Below are 15,278 nucleotides of genomic sequence, written 5' to 3'. Positions count from 1 at the left end.
ATTATGTTAACCCTTTACAGATGACGTGAAAAGTGTAAATCCAGATCAGGCAAACCTACATCTCTAGTGTATATAATTATAGAATATAATCCAAATATTTCGAGTGTACATACTTATAAACTAAATGAACTACATGAAATTTCATTGTTAATTTTGTGATTATTATGTAAAGCTTGTCTTTGTAATAATGTTTTTTCTGTATGTAATTTTGTTTGTTTTAATTTATATTTTTTGTTGTTTGTTGTAGATTGCAACCTTCCCCTAGGAAGTTCGTACTAGAATGAATGTAGAAACATTACAATCTAGTAGCCGTAGTAGAATTGTTAACTTCGAAACTGTCAGAAAGTTGTCATTGATCAGCCTTAGCCAGTGATAAGATGTAGGAGTAGGATGCAGAAAACTACTTCAGATTTGATGTGAAAGTTTTGAAGATATTAGAGACATTTTTATATCTGCTGAAAGAGAGGAATCAGTGATAAACTAAATTTGTATATATTTGCAGTGTAATGGACCCCCAAATCCTCGCTCACCACAGGTAGTAGGTTGATCAAAGGGAACTGTTGGCGCATACTGTTATGTACCTGGCTGTACAAATTCACAAGGCCAATGTCAACAATTGGGATTCTCCGAAAGACGAAATGCAGGAAAAAGTTTTGGCTTGGTAGAATACGACATGATGTCACTGATGGGAATGGTGAAAAGAAGGTCCCTTTTTCAACCCAAGGCTCATTCTCGAGTTTGCTCAGATCACTTTGTTGGAGGTATGAAGCTTTATATTTGTATAATGTACAATGTATCTTCGAGTTCTTTAAGTGTATATAACTCTTGTAACTTTTATACAATTTATACAATCAATCAATATTGTTGATATGTTAAGGTGTGCAGTCCGCGTTTTAGACTGAACCGGTTACGAGTGGTCTCCCTTGCACACGTATATAGTGAGTTGGTAGAACCCGTTACAGTAGCACGCTTGTATTATGATGATAATAAACAACTGTTTTGTACACCATCTTCGGGTTTGATCTTGGAACCAATCAACAAATATAAAGTGCTATTCAATGTTATACTAGGGTTTGACCAGGTTGGTAAAACTGCAGTGTGATGCAGAAACGGGTTGTACAATAATATTTTCAAGAAAATATAGGAATTTTTTGATTATCTAAAGCATCCTATTCTAAGAAAGGTTCACATGACAATCTGCATAAGGGCATACGGTAGTATCCTCCTATATCTAACTAAGAGGCCAGAAAATAGCTCTTGAGCTTGTTTCTTGTATAGTTAACTTTTATCAATGATTTTTATATCGTGTAATCATAGTTTATTAAACAAATCTTAATACAAACATGAATCTTATTTTTAAATGATCTAAATGTATTAATCATGTAAAAGGTATACATGTATGATCCAGTTTTTGCTTGAAGGCTATGAATAACTTATTTATATCAAACTACACAAAATAGTTTACCAGTACTTTCATTTAAGGGTGTAGATCTAGCAATGCCATGAGTGCTGCATATGTACTAAATATCTTCCCCAGAAACAGTTGACAGAAACGTCAAACTATATGGGCTCAGACATCATTACCTATAGGTTTGTACAGACACTGCTTAATAGGAGAACTAGTGGGTTTTTTTGTGTTTTTTTAAAAGCATTTCTATTATATCCCATTTTCTTTCTTAAATAATATTTATTATATGTTAACAGTATGAATCTGTAATTAATTTCCTGGTAGGATTATGAGCTATTACATTCATTGCACTGTATATTGATGAGTGCACATACAATAAATTAATAAGTGTTAAATTGGGTATATGTTGTTGATTTATATATGTATTACCTTTTTTCAGGAGCTCAATACAGACACAACAATAAAAGAACAAGAGCTGTCACAGTATGTGACGAATGCCCCCGAATGTGACATTGACCTACGAACAAGGTCAGTACATGAAAAGTTGATCTTGCCTTTATGTGTCAAATACATATGGCAAGTTATTTTAAATTTCCTCTGAACATAAAAAATACCACCCATACTTGACAACCTACACTGTTATGTCCTTATATTCAGAATTCCCTTGTGAATAAACACTTAGTGTATCTTTCACCTTAGAGGTAGGGACATGGGTCTTCCACGCGACACGTCGCCTTGGTATGTCAAACACATGTGGCAAGTTATTTTAAAATCTGTCCATACAAGGGAAAGTAACAGCCCTGACACGACAACCTATACTCTATGTCCTTATATGCAGCACTCCATTGTGAATTAACACTAAGTGTGACCTTGACCTTTGAGGTAGGGACACGGGTCTTGCACGCGACACGTCGTCTTGGTATGTGGAACACATGTGTCAAGTTTTTTAAAAATCTGTCCATACAAGGGAAAGTTACAGCCCGGACACGGCAACCTATACTCTATGTCCTTATATGCAGCACTCCATTGTGAATAAACACTATGTGTGACCTTGACCTTTGAGGCAGGGACACGTGTCTTGCACACGACACGTCGTCTTGGTATGTGGAACACATGTGGCAAGTTATTTTAAAATCTGTCCATACAAGAGAAAGTTACAGCCCGGACACGACAACCTATACTCTATGTCCTTATATGCAGCACTCCATTGTGAATAAACACTATGTGTGACCTTGACCTTTGAGGTAGGAACACGGGTCTTGCACGCGACACGTCGTCTTGGTATGTGGAACACATGTGGCAAGTTATTTTAAAATCTGTCCTTACAAGGGAAAGTTACAGCCCGGACACGACAACCTATACTCTATGTCGTTATATGCAGCACTCCATTGTAAATAAACTCTAAGTGTGACCTTGACCTTTGAGGTAGGGACACAGGTTTTGCAAGCGACACGTCGTCTTGGAATGTGGAACACATTTGGCAAGTTATTTTAAAATCTGTCCATACAAGGGAAAGTTACAGTCCGGACACGACAACCTATACTCTATGTCCTTATATGCAGCACTCCATTGTAAATAAACACTAAGTGTGACCTTGACCTTTGAGGTAGGGACACGGGTCTTGCACGCGACACGTTGTCTTGGTATGTGGAACACATGTGGCAAGTTATTTTAAAATCTGTCCATACAACGGAAAATTACAGAGCCGGACGGACGGACGGACGGACGGTGCGATTTTAATATGCCCACCTTTGGGGGCATAAAAAGGCACCGGACACTACATCTGAGCAAGGCCGACCAAAAGCGCAGCGATTTCCCAGATGATGTTTGGGAGACCACAGACCACGACTATGAGAAAGCACCTACTTAACTGGAAGATTCATCTCTTGACTCGAAATTGGTTGACAATGAAAAATAAAATGAACTTGAAATCAAAACAATTAGGACTGGAGAACATTAAGGATACTCATTATTATTAAATAAATAATGATGACAAGTTTCAATTTTATACAAATTTGTCAATTTATGCTGTTTTTCTGCACTTTGTGTACCTATCTCAGTCTATCAAGACCACATGTGTAAATTATTGGAGGGTGAAGTCAACTTGTCTCATCTGAATCGCCTGCTACCAGTATCAAAGGTCCCGAGAGAAAATTCAGTGGGGAAGAAAATATTTTCATTGTGTTAGTGAAGTTAAAGACAGGCAGCTTCAAGGAAGATGTTTAATGGGTTTTTTTCTGTAGGTAATTTTGCTCGTTTTAAAATATTTTTTTGAATTCTACCTTCCCCTGGGAAGTTCGTACTAGAATAAATGTAGAAACATTACAGTAGAAATTCTACGACTAGGACCACCACTACTTACTGTGTTACAGAATAATGGAAGAATCCCAACAAGAGGCACATATCGAGAAACTCAAGGAAAGGGCATAAGATAAATCAACAAACACCGGTGTACAAATGACAATTCCCACACAAAGCAATACTGAAACTCAATCAAAACATGATTCGGGACATAAAAAGACATCTAGGTATTCTAGTCGCTCGGTACGTTCAGGTGGATCTTTCAGTTCTAACTTAACTAGAAGTAACACGAGTGAAATTCTACTTGAAAATAAAACCAAAGCTGTTTCTGCCAAGGATAAAATGAAAATCATAGAGGAGGAAGAAAGGCTTAAAAAAGAACAGATTGAGTCATTGACATTGATATTAAGATGAAAAACAGCATGCAGAGACAGATAATGTTGTAATATCCCCCAATTTTCTTCGTTATTCAAAAATCATGTACATGTTTGTATTTTTTGTTTACCATGTAAACATATGCTCCTTTAAAGTTATAACAACAGTTTCATGGTGCATATCCATATCGGTACCCTCTTTGCGGAATCTACTGAAACGGTACCCGCTTTGCACATGCCCCGGTCATTCTCTGCTGAAAACAAATTGGCGACGGACAACAAGCTAAATGTTCATTCAACTGATGAAAGATAGCAAAGAGGTATCCTGTGCTGCTGCAAAACCGAAAGTAGGGTGTTTTTATGAAATTACCACATATTTTAAACTGTTAATTGCCATTTGTATGAATATGATGTAATATGTATGGGGTGTACATAATCAAACCAGTGGTTCATTTAAGCCCGCAGAACATCCGCAAGACATATCAATATTGTGTAGCTTATTGTGGAGTTGCAGTAATTGAAAAATGGGCACATTACTAAAACACCAGACACTGCCAGTCAGTGTGACGAGACACCAGACACCGCCAGTCAGCGTGACAATACACCAGACACCGCCAGTCAGTGTGACAGGACACCAGACACTGCCAGTCAGCGTGACGAGACACCAAACACTGCCAGTCAGGGTGACAATACACCAGACACCACCAGTCAGTGTGACAGGACATCAGACACTACCAGTCATTGTGACAAGATACCAGACACCGCAAACAAACAATACAAAAAAAGGATCAAGAAATGGGAATTTCCTAAAAAAAGACAAAAGTATGTATTGATGAAGACAAAGATGCTGTAATTAGTCACGTAGAGATGAATAGCATCACGCGGAAGTAAGACATAGCGTTGTACATTACATCTTAACTTATTCGGCACTCTTTGGGGATATACAGATGAAACTCTATTTTCATATTTAAATAAAACTGAAATGTGGAAATTAAGGGCAATGGGGACGGATATAGAAATTCTGGCTTTTGCCACAATGTTGAACACGAACGTGTTTGTATACTCCAAATATGGAGGACAAATGTGCTGTACAAAATATCCGCCAATGAATTCAACGGCTGAATGCCTCACCGTAATGACCATTATGAGACCGTATTAGACGTAACAGATCATCGTTGCGAAGTCAAAACTCGCAACTCGGGGTTTTATGCAAACTTACTTTTACAGCGAGTAATGGTAGATGAATCTCTCCCTTCTCTCAAATTATTTTGATGTCTGCTCCAATGGGAAACATTATAGGAAGCATATGACAAATCCTCGTATTATGATAGGTCTGACGTCATAAATATAAAAACCGCGTAAACTGAGGTACGAGTTTTTGACAATTTGTTTTGAATTTGAAGTAAAACTATGACGTCTTAAAAGTTATAAAATAAATGTTTAAAGGATGTTTGCAAGACCTAGTAAGTTTGACATTTTCTTGTCAGTACAGCATTCCATTTCATAAGAATTTGTACCAGTTGAAATTGATGTTTTTAAGTGTAAATGGTTATAATGTAAATTGCTTTATAAGATGTATTGTCTGCGTAAATTGAGAGCAAATCTGCGATATAACATTTCGTTGATAACATAAAACAAGTGCACTTAATTGAAATGTTATAGTTTGTCAAATTATTTTCTACCATTATCTATTTCAATGTCCAAAAATCCCTGGTATATTTTTAATTTAAGATACGAGATTTTGACGTTCAGTTGTGGCAATATTGCATTTATCTTTCAAATACGACCTTTTGCATTCAGTAAATGTGTTTAGCAAAGTGTTAAACTAGTTAAATATAGTTATATGTCTAGTGAAAATAACCAGATTAAACGTATAAAAATAAAATAAGGTAGTTTCAATGATATATTATTTATAAATTAAGTAAACTGTTACTAAAAGCGGGTGTGTGTGTGGGGGGAACGGGATATTAATTAATGTTTAGCCCACATGTAACAATTCAATTCAATTGCATATCCTATGGAAAAATAATGATAGAGTTCAGGTTTGCAAAAACATGTTCCTTTTCGTAAACTTAATGTGCAATTGTTTAAAATGTAAATTGAAGAATGCAGTACAATAAACAGCATTGTTCATATTACATGTTAGGGATCAAAACTTCGTATCCTTAACTTTTTGTTTTCATTTTTTCAACAAGTTTTTGCACCTGCTTCACGATCAGGCACTAGTATTCGTTCAACACAGAACAGTGTTAAAGTTAAAATAGCTCGGACTCAAGTAGAATTCGCAGAAAAAGAGCCAAGTTGAATAGAGAAACAGCTGTACTGAAAGCTTAAGAAGCTATCGCAACCGCTCAAAACGAGCAAAAGTTAGTCAATTTAGAAATCGAGAAGAGTCTTGTGGAATCGTGGATGCAAGCAGCGGTAGCTGAAGCGGAGCAAGTTGGCGAAGCAGACTCAGATAGTAACGCTGAAAGCCAGACATCTGTGAAAGTCACAGTGAAACCTCATCTTCCTGCAGAAGATCCTGATCTGAAAACTGCTAAATATGCTGACAAGTATTATTGAAATTATTTTTTTAACTTATATAATGTTATTTTATCCAGCCCTACAACACGTTTTGACACTTCGGACAGTGAAGGCTGGCCATCTCCACCTAAAAAGGCTGTATGAGCTCAGACAAAACTGTAAAAATTGTGCACGCCGGCAAATCAAAAGAGAAGCATATTGAGGCAACCTTGATTTTAGAATTACTTCCCTTTGCTATTACTATAAAATGCTTAACATTTTTATAACTATAGCCCTTTGGTAAAATTGTGACTTCTTTTATGTGGCACATCATGCATGTTATATCCAATCTTAAGGTGTACTTTGACCTAGCTCTACGTAGTTAAATGATATCTGTTGTCTTATATATTATGTTATAACAGACTTTTTAAAAAGAAATGGTTAGAAAAAATCAATAAGCTGATTCCGATGCTATTTTGAATCAGGATTTACGGTCTAAGTAGTAAGATTAGTGATATGTAAGTCATTTAGATAGCTGACAGGCTTGACAAGTTGCCCATTGGCATCTAGTTAGCATATTGATATACTTTCTTGGGGCCTCTGTGGCCGAGTGGTTATAGTCAATGATTTCCAACCACTTGCCTCACATTAACATGGGTTTGAGCCTCACTTGGGGCATGGAATTATTTATGTGAGGAAGTTATTCACCTGGCTTGTGATGAAGTATTTCAAGGAGGGGCACATGGAGATCTGCCGAGGAGGAAAGCTGGAAAAAGTTGTTATATAACCTACCATTGTGTTGGTGTGATTCTAAACCCAACCAAGAGAAACTGTATATTTTCTATTTCAGCAACTGATCTGAAGATTCTTCTTTTATTAAAAGAGTTTAAAAAATGAAGCTAAGCTTCATACCAAACTGCTGCTGAAACTGAAACAAATTTCTATACCAAGTTTGCCGGAGGGAATCGCATTTTCAATATCAAATTTACATCAAATGGAGAATATAGAGCAGAAGCTGGCTGATGAGGAAGTTGTAAATTTACTGGTTTGTACTGTTCTATGCCAAAAAGTTGAGATAGCACTAGGTAATTGTTTCATGAAGATGCAACCATTTCACATTCAATATATTCATCTACTGATAAAAGTTTTAGGTTAGACTGCAGTTTAACATAACCACATAAACACTTTACAAAATAATATATATCGAAACTATGTTTAAACACTTTTAATACACTGAGTGCGGTTACACTTTGAGTGTAATAACTTCATGAGGGTGCAGCTCAGGTGAAATTAATTAGAATGACATATAACTGTCTGAGTGCATAAACATTTCAAAAGTATCATTCTGCTATAATTTATTTTAGTATTTATTTTTTATGTATTTTGTTTCTAAAATTAGATGAATATTATAAAATTGTTTCTTTTAAAACACTCCTATGCTGTAAAAAGTAATGCTTATTGTGAAAGAGTTTAGTTTGGACAAAATTGAGTTAATTGAGGTAATTTGCAAACCGAACAATATACGAGGTATGTTCGGAAAGTTCCCGGACTGTACTAATAACTTTGTTATTTTTCAACGTAGAGCTTTGAAACTTCGGTCAAGTTAAGACACATATATATTCATTTTGATAATAAGCGGACATTCGCCTAAGTCGATATATTCTAAATATATTGTAACCATAGCAACATAATATTTGCTGTTGTGGAGAAAGCCTTATATATTCCTATAATGTTCACATTAAACGCATTTTGTAACGTTAAAAAACGCGGGAAACATCTTGACATCGAACCACAACATGACGTCATTAGTAAAATACACATTACGTCATTTGAGCAGACACCGCCTCGCAAAACAAAATCCGAAACAGGTGCTCAAAGCAAACATGCAACGCGAAAAACAGCGTGTCGTGATACAGTTTCTCGTGAGTTAGATGTTTCACCGTCGAAAACATTGATAAAGTTGAAGAAATCGTTTGGAGACCAAACTTTGAGTCGCACAGCTGTTTTTGAGTGGCACAAACGCTTTAAGGAGGGGCGCGAGTCAACATCCGACGACGAGAGATGTGGGAGGCCGGCAGTTGTGGTGAAAAAGCGCGAAATGGTGAAGTCGATGCTTGATAGGGACCGACGAGTGTCTACACGGGAATTGGCCGAGGAATGTGACATTGGGGTAGCAACAGCTTATAAGTTAATTACTGAAGAGTTTAAGATGACAAAGGTGTGCGCACGTTGGATACCAAGGCTTTTGGATGACAATCAGATGAAGGATAGAGTGATCTCGTATCTGTCGGTAATGCTAGAAGCTAGTTATACGTTCTATTTAACTGTGCATGAATTGTCTCCCCTGATTATTAAAACTGTTGACTTCCATGCCATCTTTGTTTACAGCATGCCTTCAACATAATCTGATAATTATGAATCAATGACCGATTCCTGCAAGTAATCAACATGGTGGCAGCCGGCGGTAAACGTGCCTGAAGCACTGGTAACAAAAATCAAACATTATACAAAGAACAACAGCAGAAATTTCACCAAGATCGTTCTTGCAAAGTCGCGAAAATATATGTCATATATTGATACGCATACAAAACGTTTGAACTGTATACCCCATTCTCACAATGACAGATCTACATTTTAATGCGCAATCATATTTAGACATTGTGGATGGCAATGTTTCAGATAATTTTAAAAAATGGAAAAGACAGATGCAAGTATATATTTCAGTCAGTGGGCATCCGAAAAAAGTGATGAGATACAAACCAATATCATTTTACACTGTGCAGGTCCAAAAGTGATAGAAGTATATGATCAGTTTGTGTGGGCAAATGAAACTGACAACACAAAACCGGAAAAAGTATTTGAAAAAAAAGAACAATACTGTAACCCACATAAAAATGAGGTGCTCGAGTTGTACAGATTCTGGGACACTAAAATGGAAAATTATCAATCATTCGAACAATTCCTTACTGAATTAAGAATATGTGTGGAATCTTGCAATTTCCAGGAAAAAGACAGAATGATTAGGGACAAAATCGTGTTCAGTTCTTCCGGAAAGTTACAAGAACTTTTACTTCGCGAAGAGACACTCGACATAGGGAAATCAATAAAAATCTGTAGAGCATGCGAACAATCAAAAAAGAAATCAGGGGAAAGGAAAAGGAAGTCCAAATACGGAAAGCTACAGAACATACACAAAAGTATGAAACCGAAGACAGCGAATGGTGCACGTCCTAAGTATACAAAGTCACAAAATGTGAACAAAAAGCAATGTAAATTCTTTGGCTACAAACAAGAGTACTCTAAAGAGAAATGTCCTGCTTGGGGAAAGAAATGTAATAGCTGTGGGGGCAGAAACCGTTTTAAATCTGAATGCAAGAAAGTACATACTGTAGACCAGTGCAATTCGGATTCTGAAGATGAATTTTGTCTACAAATGGAAGAATCCACTGTGAAATCAAAAGTAAATGAAAAGATGGTTGTTAATAACTGCGAAATAGACTTTCAGATTGACACAGGCACAGAGCTTAACACAATTAAAAGAAATTTTGTGAGAGTCCCAAAGGAAAAAGAAATTCACTAAGCTTAGAATGTGGAACAAGTCAACTGCTAGTTCACTTAGGGAGCCTAACCTGAAAGTTAAAAATCCGAAAACTGGCGATGAACATGAAGTGAACTTCGTCATCGTGCTTGACGAATAAGACTGTCTCCTTGGCCTACAGACAGTTAAGAAACTGAATTTAATCACCATTAATTCAGAAAACTTTATTGGAAAAGTCGAACTTGATCTAGGTGACCTAGAGGAGGAGACACTGAAAGTAGACGAAAATGCAACCCCAAGAGCATTGCCTGCTAGAAACATACCCATGGCAATAGAAGATGATGTGAAAGCAGAACTTGATAGGCTTACAGAAAGAGGTATATTACAACCTGTAGTTGAACCAACTGAATGATGGCTGTAGTGCGTAAAAGCAACAGAAAAATGAGGATAAGTATCGACCCGCAACCACTGAATAAAGTACTCGTTAGAGAAAGATACAAGTTACCAACATTTGATGACATACTACCTGAACTGCAAGTAATCCAACAATATATTGTGCTTTGTAACTAGACTTTCTAACCCTTACACCACTCATATTAGTACAGTGTAGACGATTATTTTTATTTCATTTCAGACAGCAAATTCATGGCTTATTATTGGTGGTGATAATGTGGAGAGTAATGTTTGTCGTGTTATGTCTCATACATTTTCTCAGGAAGTAGCTCTAGAATTTAACTGGATTGGAAAAGGCTCCAAAAACATTTGAAACTTTGACTGAAAAAAGTCGTATTAGGTTTTTATTATTACTTTTTCAAAGATGATTTCACCAGTGCTGAGAAACTTCATCTTACACCCTGGGTGTAAGATACGACTCTTGTGTTGTAAATGACATGTAACAAACTACATTCATGTAGTCATTTTATGCAGTAACTTTTTTAATGAAGTAAAACTGGCCAATATTTCAAATACCTTCATAGTTTTTTTTTATCAGTTAAGAACCTGCGCTACAGATGTTAATCTAAACGGAATCTTAGTTCTTATGGACCTTTGAAATGTTTATGAGCTCTTCCCTCTTAAGTTTAGGGACTTAACAGACTCTTTCTGTCACTTTTCCGTCGGCGTCTTAGTCGGCGTCTTAGTCGGCAGTGGTTGAAGTTTTTTATAAAGTTTAATATCTCCGTTTAACTATCAAATCTATTGACTTGAAATTCAAAGCCTTTCTTAACTATCAAAGTATCCATCAGGAGAAATACTCCCCATAACTCTGTCTGCATTTTGACAGAATTATGCCCCTTTTTAACTTAGAAATTTTAGGTTATTTTTTTATGAAGTCAAATATTTTTGTTACTATCAAATCTATTGACTCGACACTCAAAATATTCCTTAACTATTAAAATCTACACCATGAGAAACAATCCCCATAGCTCTGGTTAGCAATTGGACAGAATTATGCCCCTTTTTTACTTAGAAATTTTAGGTTAAAGTTTAATATCTCTGTGACTATCAAAGGTTTTTGTAATGTATCCTATACTAGTAAGGCAATCGATCTTCATTTGATAAATAAAGTATCACTTGGAAGCTTGTACTGTGTGTTTTAAGCGTCTAGATGTTTTTGAATAAATGGCATAAGTAAAGATCCTGTTGTAAACATTACATGGTGTCAGAATCCAATGAATCCAAGTTTAATCATGGACGGGTTAGCTTGTGCTGCACCACAAATGATATGGTAGTCTCCGGACTTGGAATCTGCGTGGCAGAGGTTTACAGTACACATGAATATCATGTTCAACGGGCCGTTGGAAGGTAAATCCGAAGAAGAAAAAAGCGCCTACTTAATGATTTGGGTCGGTGAAAAAGGATGAACCATCTTTGAAACATTGAACCTTACAGCCGAACAAAGTAAAGTTATCATACACTAAAAGATTTCAAGCCCATGTAAAACCAAAGACGTACATTGTTTACAATAGGTTCAAATTCCAGAGCAAGGTTCAAACAAATTATGAAACCCTTGAACAATTTGTGACCGATCTACAAACATTAGTCAAAGACTGCGCTTATGACAAGCCAGAAGAGATGGTAAGGGATCGTGTGGTGTTCGGTATTAAGAGCAATAAGATCAGAGAAAAACTCATATTGAAGGTTCAACATTAATACTCGAGAAAACACTAGACATTGCTAGATAGTACGATGCAAAAAAGCAAAACCATGAATTTGCACGGTGGAAACAACGCTTAAAAGTGCAATAAATGCTGTGAAAACTGACTATAAATCAAAGTATAAAAATGAATGTACCCGTTGCGGTGGGAAACATGGGTCGAAGGAACAGTGCCCTGCCATAGGTCTAGCAACCCCAGATAAGCCAATAATCCCACTAGAATTAGTGCATTTTATTAGGGTACTGGAATTTGTTTTAATATTCGAAGTGTAAATGTCTTTGTATTTAAATAAAAGTTATATCAAAAGATTATCAAATTCTGCTTTAATTGATATATGAATCATTAATATGGATTCATAATTTATTTGTAAATCGTAATTAGAAAATCGATTGACTGGTGATTATCTCACGTCGGTGTAATGTAACAACGCGGTATTCAAAATATGGGTCAGTTTAAAAATAGATGCGATCACGCGATCTATATGCAAATGAATATGATCACATGATCCAATCAGAGCAGAAAATAAACTCCCGGTTGGTTTGTGTCGCCATTTTTTATAAAGATATCTTCTCTCAAAGTCAAAGGCACGCAGTACCATCCGTGATGAGTATTTTACAATGATTCAAACATCTTTAAACAACTGAAATTCAGACCTTTAATTTGATATATTTATAAAAAAAATCCATCAACAAATGACTTTCGCGTGTTAATTTTAAGTTCAAAGGTCACGATCTTGAGCACTTGTCAAAAATTGACTCGATGATAACATACCAATAACTTCATCCCTATTATATACCGTAAATGATTTGTTATTAGACGCACATTTTCCCCTCAGATTTCGCTGTAAAAAATGCCTGCGTCTTATAACCAGTAAAAATATTTGAACTTTTTTTCTGAGGTCGATTTCAGGCCGAGAGTGTTGTTTAGATTTATATAGAAAGGGATGTTTCTCGCGTCATATCGATCAAGTATATACTGGTTAAAATGGCAATTGAAGATGGGAATATGCTATTATCCACATTCATGAGCACTGATACTATGATTCACCAAGTGCATGAAGGCCATTATGACACACAGAGAGTTTCTGGCATGTTTTATGAAGGCAGAAGTGATAGCACCACTTGGACCAAAAGCATAAAAAAGATGAATCTTGAGTCAGATGATGGACAATACTTAAAGCAGACAGAAATGTTCATTGGAGTAGAAGCCCGAAAAATTGTGAAGGGAAGTGAAAAAGAAACGAAGTAAGTGAAAACCTTTCTAGCACAGGCATCAGCTGGATATGTTGAATGTGCAAGATAAATGCTGAAATCTCTGCCAATTGACAATGGTTTGCTTAAAGCAGTAGCTTGCATTGATTCTGCATTGCAGGCCCATTCGCGCAGAGTGAAACTTTTCAAAGAATTAGCAACATACTTCAAACACCTGCTAACCATTTAAGAGCAAGATGAAGTTCATGGTGAACTTAATCGATATCCAATGTGTTTGGGGAGACTAGGTGGTCTGTGACCCAGTTTTGATAGCGACATTGTTGTTTTTTCATAGTAGTGTTTATATAGCAATATTTACTGCTGGCAGGGTTATCAGGTACACCCTTGCTCTGTGCTCTTCCGAGTTTTCTAAGAATGTAGGCTTGACTATACTTATTTGGAGGCCCTATTTTTAGATCCGTTTCCATGGGGTATACTCAACATTTCATTGGTCAACCAGTACGTATAGTGAATATTTTGGCGACTACAGTCTGAATTTGCATTCTTCCTTCAGTGCGCAAAAAGATCGCTGACTGACTGTTTTACATTGTTATTGTCTTTTCTAAGTTTTTGGGTAATAAAGATAGCATTGTTCAATAAGTTCATGTTTTTGTATTTTATGTTATCCTTGACCCTTATATTATGTTATATTTTATGTGCAAAATGTATTTTTATTGTTTTATCATTTTTCCGGTAAAGTAATGAAAACCAGATAATTCTTGCTTTGAAACTTTCATTAACATTTTCTTTTAGTTTGATATGGCAATGTCTTATTTTTGTGCCGACGTAAAGTTCATTTAATGTCTAACCTAATGAGTGTTTAATACCTGTTTGTGTTAAATCTTCATTTCTATTGTGAACCATTATTAAATTTAAGTTCATTGTTAATTTCAGATAACCGTTGAAAGTTGTACGTTGTACGTTATATGACGTTGTTTGACGTTGTTCGTTGAACGTTGTTTGATGTTTGAACGTTGTATGAGCGTTGTTTGAGTTATTGACAATAAAACGTGTAAATTGACAATGTCTACAGTTCGTTCCCGGAACTTAGTCAGGCTCAACCCGAGCCCAGTGTTTAACCGGGTTGAAGGCCGTGAAATCTCACAGTTATTGAACGTAATCTGTGGTCTGATTATACAATGGCGAAAGCCGAGCCGGCTAGGGTGACCGAAAAACGGGTTGCGCATCTCGTTTATCGAAACTATCGAAGGGCCTAGAACTGTCAATGGCCGAAAATGACCTTGATAACGTACGAGCATTAGCAAATGACATCAAGGACTGTTGGATTGTATATGAAAGGAAACGTCAAAGTCTAGATTTGTTTTCGAGCCAGGAACAGTCGGAAATACAAAATGCGTTCGAAAGGGCACTTGTTGGTTATGACACTTTGTCAATCCGTGTCCATAAATGGATTAAAGAAAGGCAACGAATATCGCCAATTCCAGCTAGTCATAGTCACTCGGGTGCCAGGCCATCTAGAAGATCCAAAGCCTCTTCAGAGAAACAGCGTCAACGGATCGAGCTAAAGTTAGCTCAAGTACAAAGACGACAAGAGCTCGAACGGCAGCAGCTAGATTTGGAATATCAGCAGGCCGCGATAAGATGTGAGTTCGAATTGAAAGCCATACAAGATGAGCTCGCACGAACGGAGATAGAAGACGACAGCGACTCCAACTCCAGTGTTTCGAGTGCATGACCCAGGATCCGATCAAACGATTTGCCAAAAACTGTGTTTAGTTCCGACGA

The sequence above is a fragment of the Mya arenaria genome, chromosome 11 (genome assembly GCF_026914265.1).
Source record: "Mya arenaria isolate MELC-2E11 chromosome 11, ASM2691426v1".
NCBI classification, from domain to species: domain Eukaryota; kingdom Metazoa; phylum Mollusca; class Bivalvia; order Myida; family Myidae; genus Mya; species Mya arenaria.
The sequence above is the reverse complement of the archived record's forward strand: the minus strand, read 5'-3'. Positions refer to the sequence as shown.